Source organism: Pseudopodoces humilis, chromosome 1, assembly GCF_049639895.1.
Source record: "Pseudopodoces humilis isolate 2021_Gansu_Grassland_sample_001 chromosome 1, ASM4963989v1, whole genome shotgun sequence".
Classification (NCBI taxonomy): Eukaryota; Metazoa; Chordata; class Aves; order Passeriformes; family Paridae; genus Pseudopodoces; species Pseudopodoces humilis.
This window is the reverse complement of record NC_142200.1, coordinates 62,663,921-62,669,730: the sequence shown is the minus strand read 5'-3', so window position 1 is coordinate 62,669,730 and position 5,810 is coordinate 62,663,921. Positions and strand designations below refer to the sequence as shown.

At 46.3% G+C, this 5,810-nt stretch overlaps 1 long non-coding RNA gene across 1 annotated transcript; it reads right to left on the bottom strand.

The window, feature by feature from the left end:
- Positions 1 to 3,681: 3,681 nt before the first annotated feature.
- Positions 3,682 to 5,104, bottom strand: LOC148185107 (uncharacterized). The gene is made up of 3 exons (XR_015774378.1): positions 4,767 to 5,104; positions 4,480 to 4,608; positions 3,682 to 3,901 (listed from the first exon to the last, which is right to left on the bottom strand). It is a non-coding gene; the product is annotated as an uncharacterized LOC148185107 (long non-coding RNA).
- Between the last annotated feature and the right edge of the window lie 706 nt (positions 5,105 to 5,810).

Genomic DNA, 5,810 nt, shown 5'->3' with positions numbered 1-5,810 from the left:
TGGAAAAGGTGAGTGTGACCACCTCCAGCAAGGGGCTAGGGTTTGAGGCCTGCTGAGCCCTTAAAGGACGTGGGGTCACCATGCTGGGGTCGATACCCCAAACTTGCTTAGGCATAATCACCTCTGGCAAGGCTGAAGCCTTTCTAGACGTAAGGGAAGACAGCACCCAATTTCTTGGATGAGTTTAAGGTCAAAAAATAATACAATCCTGAGGCCAAGTGTTCTCAAAGATAAGAAGCCAAGTAAGACCTTTTTATCCCGTTTACACCTAGTCTCCTTCAACATAGCCTTAAGCCCCTTTACAAGCAGCAAAGGGAGGTCCTGATGCCAGTCCTTTATGTTGACAATTTTTGGGGGTCTGTATTCCCAAAGAGCAATGAAAAAAACAAGGTATTACCCTGAAGTCCACATGGTTTACAGTATGAATCCAGAAGATGTGGAAAAAAAACCCCACTCAGGGACCATGTCCTAAAGTTCATCCAGATCTATGGTAAACACCCACGATCCAGAGGCTTGATAACAGCTTTGCATATCTCTTGATACCCACATTAAAGTTCTGTTTCCTTAAGACACATTGCAAATGCATTTACTGCTAGGTACATCCCTACAGGCAGGGGGAAAAGCCATACCCGAAGTAGGGAAACGGCTCATGTTAAGAGGTATGAAAATCCCTTCCACTTCCTTTAAATGTGTGAGAGAAATGCTGCAAGACATTGTTCCCCCTTTTCTTGCAAAACCAGGCCTGACCGATTTCCGCCAGCACAGCACCAGTGAACGGCTTGTCAGGAGGAGGGCAAAGCATTCCTGGCCAAAATCAGTGGGTAACTCTGTGCCAGATCAATGCCCAGATGCAGCATGCGGCCGGCAGCCAGCAGGAACCATCTCCATGTGAGTCACCTACAAGACTGCAGGTGCTGGAGGCCTATGGAAAGTTGAATCCTAGCCACTAACAGCAATGTAATCATGTTGCTTGCTCAGATCTCCTGCTGATAAACGCACCCAGTTACTCCTAACTGTCTCCAGTACAAAATAACACCTTCCACAACACCTACCTCTTCAATAGATTTTAACCACACTGCAGCTGCACAAGAAAATCCATTCATCAATTATAAATCAATTGAGGAAGAGAAATCTGCAGCTCTCCTGATTGTCTTTGCTTGTCCCTGATACTCACTGATCCAGCCTGCCAGGTATTTTAATTATAATAATAATATTATTACTGCTATTACTATTACTGTTATTTCAGAGGCAGGAGGAATTGAACAGATAATTCCTTCCTTCATTGATAATAACTGCAGGAGTAATTCCTTAGCAGAGTGATCTTCCCTCTGGTGAGAAAGGGAGGGAGAGGAAGACTGAAAGTGAAAAAGAGAAAGAGTCTGCTTGTGTTCCACAGAAGGCCATGGAAGTAGGGTGGGCCAGTTGCAAGCGCAGTCCCTGGCTACAGCACTCACTCTCTGACTGCAGGAAACTTCTTTAAATAGGTAACTATTCCCTGAGAAGGAGCTCTGCTCCTCCTCCTCTCCTGTTTATGCTGTCAGTTCCCAGCCCTCTCATTCCAGGAAAAAAGCTTTGCATTATGCGAGGCTGTTTTTAACAAGTAAAGCATTTGCAAAAGTTTACTTCAGAGGGGAGGATTAGGGGGGCTTGTTGCTCGACAACAAAGAAATGTAACTGTCTGGATAAGGGGAAGCAAAGGCAAGCTGGAAATGTTAAAAAAGCCTGGAAAAAACTTCAGGAAGTTTTATCCACTCTCTGATAAACATAGCTGCATTAAAAAAGATCATTGGGAAGGGGGAACGCTAAATCCAAGTCCGAAAGAAATAATTTAATAATAGTATGGGGGAGGAGGAATTTTTTACTCTTCCTTGCTGAAGCAGTCTTGCAGATATTTTTCTATTTTATTAATCACTCTAAATATGACAGTATGCTAGTATTTCTGGAACTAAACGAGTAGCAGGACAACAGGATATTTTACTTTTTTTTTGGTGTTGAGTGTTCCGAGGTGACTAAATTTGCCTTGTTGAGCCTTGTAAAATCCTGACTTAATCATGTAAACTTCTGTGTAAGCAAAATAGACGAAACTTCAAAGGGTCAAAAACCCTTTAGGGATTTGTGAGGAGACGCCAGCAATAGATCCTAATCTGCCTCCAGAATCCTGGCTGTATTTGTCCAAGAAACTGGTACCAGCAAACTCTCGAAGGTAGAGATAGTGGGTTGATTCAGCCTTTATCCCCTTAGAGAGTATTGGCTTTGTGAGGCTCTAGGCAGCGCTTCAACGCCAGGGGATCTTGCCCAAACCCTCTAAAAATGAAGTACAGGAGTAATTTGAGATAATGACTTTGTAACAGGCTTGGGCAGACCTTGGACAGAAGAAGTGAGAGATGTTATCACCCCAGCATTCCTCTTAAAATGCAGTTTCTCCCCCTGCTTATTCCCAGTTAGTCAAAGCTACATTAACATTCCATCCAGGGCTGCTAAACAGAATCTTAATTAGTCCTGATACTCTTGTGCAAGGGGTTTATTCATTGCACTCTTAACTAATGGTTGCTGTCAGAGTATTTTTTTTCTTCTTCGGGTTCTTTGGGGATATCGTGTTCTTCTGCAAAGCATGACAGAAATGTAATGTGCATGTAAAAAAAAAAAAAAAAAGAAGAAGAAAAAAAGCTTGCAGATCTGAAATCTTGCGACTGAGGCTGACTCCAGCCTTGTCTAATAGCGAGTCATTGTTAGGACTAATGAGAATAACTTCACCAACAGAAATATCCCTGCATTTTGTTTATCTTAAATTTCAACTGCACCCCGTTCCTCGCTCTTTTTTTTTTTCTCCCGTGACAGAAAACAGTACATACTTGTTAGTGTTTTGAAGCAATTCAAGCATCTCCCACTCAATTTCCAGCCCTCTATTTTGCGGTAGCCACCCGTAGCTCAGTATTTAGCAAGAGAGTCCGTAAGTGGAGAATTAAGAAGTTACCAAGCGGCCCGTTGCTCCGGCAGGACCCTTCTCTCTGCATTAAATCGTATTTATAAGCCAGCTTTGCAGTCCTTCCTCCCTCCGCCCCTCGTCTTAACACCCACACAGGCGAACACCCGCTCCTGTTCCGCACGCACACGCGTGTCTGTCCCCGCAGCGCTCCGCTCGGACCGTGTCAGAAAGCGCTCCCGTGTCAGAAAGGGGAAGCTCAGGCGCCCCTAGGACTTCTGCACACACGTATCATCTGATACGTGAGCATCCCTCAAGGTTATTTGTGGCTCGGGGCTTAATCGTGACAGTGAACAGCCACGACATGCACCGCTAAAGCCAAGGAGAGGCGGAGCGGGGGTGCCTCGCCATCCGCGCTGGGCTCTTTCGTTGATAAACCGCGGCAGAAGCTGCTTTTTGCCTGTAAATCTACGTTCAGCTACAGCGACCTCGGAAACAGATTTATAAGTCTATAAATTACCGTTTCTTTCTTGGGGCTTGGAGGAAAGAAATAAAGAGGAGAGGGAGAGAGCTAGAAACAGAGAGAGAGAGAGAAAGGTGTTTCCATAAAATAGGAGGTTCGTGTGATTTAGCTGCTGCTCACCCCTATTAAAGCCTCCTTCCCATAAGCTTGCGTAACATTGATTACTCACAAAGAGTTCACAATAACTATCATGTAGCTAAACTAATTGAGACAATCATGCTAAGTTATAGTCAGCCTAAAAGGTACCATTGATGTGGTAATGCCTATAGAAAGTCAGACATGCGACTCACTACCATTTAATTGCTCCTTTAAACCTGTTATTACAATGTTAAATGGCTTAAGTATATATCGCTCCCTTTTATTGCCTTGATGTGACAAATTAAAACATACACTCTGGAGGCGGCATTCATTTGCGGACGTAGTTGCAGGAAAAAGGGAGCCGGGCGATGTCAGACCTGTCAGGATGAATTAATTTTAAAACTTGCATTTTGCACTGCAATTCCCAGTGCAGTTTTGTTGCATTGGGAAAACATTTTTATATATAAACGTATAACTGTTACATACAATATCATATACACTTATTCCATCTCACCCAGAGCTGACGTAAAACGAGCCCCATCGCGTTAAGAAAAGAAAAAAAAAATAAAAATAAAAAATAACAAAACAAAAAAAAAATCATCCCTTTTGGCTCCGAGACCTCGCCTGACGCTAAATTAAGTAGAGGTCTAGGGAAGAGGGGAGGGAGGCAACAATGGAGCTTCTACCTCGGCTCAGCGCCACACGCCCCTGGGGCGGGGGGAAGGGGAGTTTTCCGTAGTTACCTCCCCCGGGCTGCCGAGTCCCAGGCCCGGGAGGAGGGGGTTACCCACGCCCCAAGACACGGGAACAAGGCAGCAGCCACGGCTCCTGCGGGCTGCTCTTTTGCTGCTTTTCTTCACGATGAAGCTCTGCCGAGCTCCCCCAAGGAGGGAAAAAAAAAATTTTTTTTTTGATCCCCCATCCTGAGGGCTGAGCCAGGTTGGGGAACACGCACCGGGCTGCGCCTCTGCCGCTCCGAGGAGCCGAGCCAGCCCCGCTCTGCGCTGCGCCTCTCCCCTCTGTCCCCTGTGCATCCTCCGCGGGCTGGGCGGGAGCTTCACGGGCTCCAGGTGAAACCCCTTCCCTAGAGCAATGGTGAAGGCATTAATTCCCCCAAACAAGAAATATGCAGTCTCCTTCTTCCCTTTCCCCTCCTCCGCTCGAGGGAAGATGTCAGGGGGTTAAAATGTCCTGCTCGCCCTCTCCCTTGATCTCGGGGAGAGAGGTAAGAGTTGCTGGCACCTTTATGGGACTCAGACCTGCGGCGGCTGCGGGAAGCGTCGGCCCCCGCTAACTTTGATCGGCCTTATTCATCCCAGCTGCGCTCTATTTGTTTGTCATTTCGCCTTTTTACTCCCCGAATCGTTATTTATGGTCTGAAAAGTGAAACGCGCAGTGATTTGCCTTTACATGGACTCTTTGCAAACGGGGAGAGACACCTCCTACCCTCCCCCTCCCCGAGAGGGGGGGCTGCCAAAAGAGAGGGGAAAAAAACCTGCCTCAATCATTATCAAATCAGCTTTGAATTCATTACTCCAGAGCATTAACTAATTACCAGATCAGAGAGAAGAAAAAATAAATATCCCTTTAAATAACTGAAGGTAATTATAACCCTGTTGTTGACACTAACGTTTAATAATTGATCAGAAGTTATACACAATAAATTGTCAATTTATCTCCCTATAAAAATGCACATACTTATTTTTATTTTACTTCCTAGGCATTCTTTAAGAGCCCGAGCAGCAACAATATCCACACAGCCGCCGAACAAGGAGCAATAAGATTTTTTTTTTTTTTTTTTTTGTCCCCTGCACAAATATTCGGGAGTATTTTGAAATCCTCCGTCACGAAGGACACAAGACGGAGTGGAAAAGTGACTTTTTCTGCCTGTGTGCTTTCCTGCCTTTCCGAGACCAGCAGGGCAGGGGTGGCACCTCCCGCCCTTTCCCTTCAATCCCTAAATCCCGAAAGGATCCAGGTTAACCGTGACCACCCCCGGGGCCGAGTGGCCACGTCCCTCTGTCCCTTACTTTGCTTTAGGAAAATGCAGCCGTCTCGGTGGGGATTGGATGTGAAATGGTGACATTATTCCATGAGTCACGGCTAGGGAGGGGGGCACGGGTCCAGGCTGGGGGAGCGGGGCTGTCACCTCGGGCAGAGCGCTCATAGGTAAAACACTCCCCCAGAGCCCGCCTGCCTGCAGCTCCGAGCTACCTGTGTGCCGGCGTGTCCCGCGGACCGCACTTTCCCTCTGTACTTTCAATAAATACTCTGCTTCAGAGACGC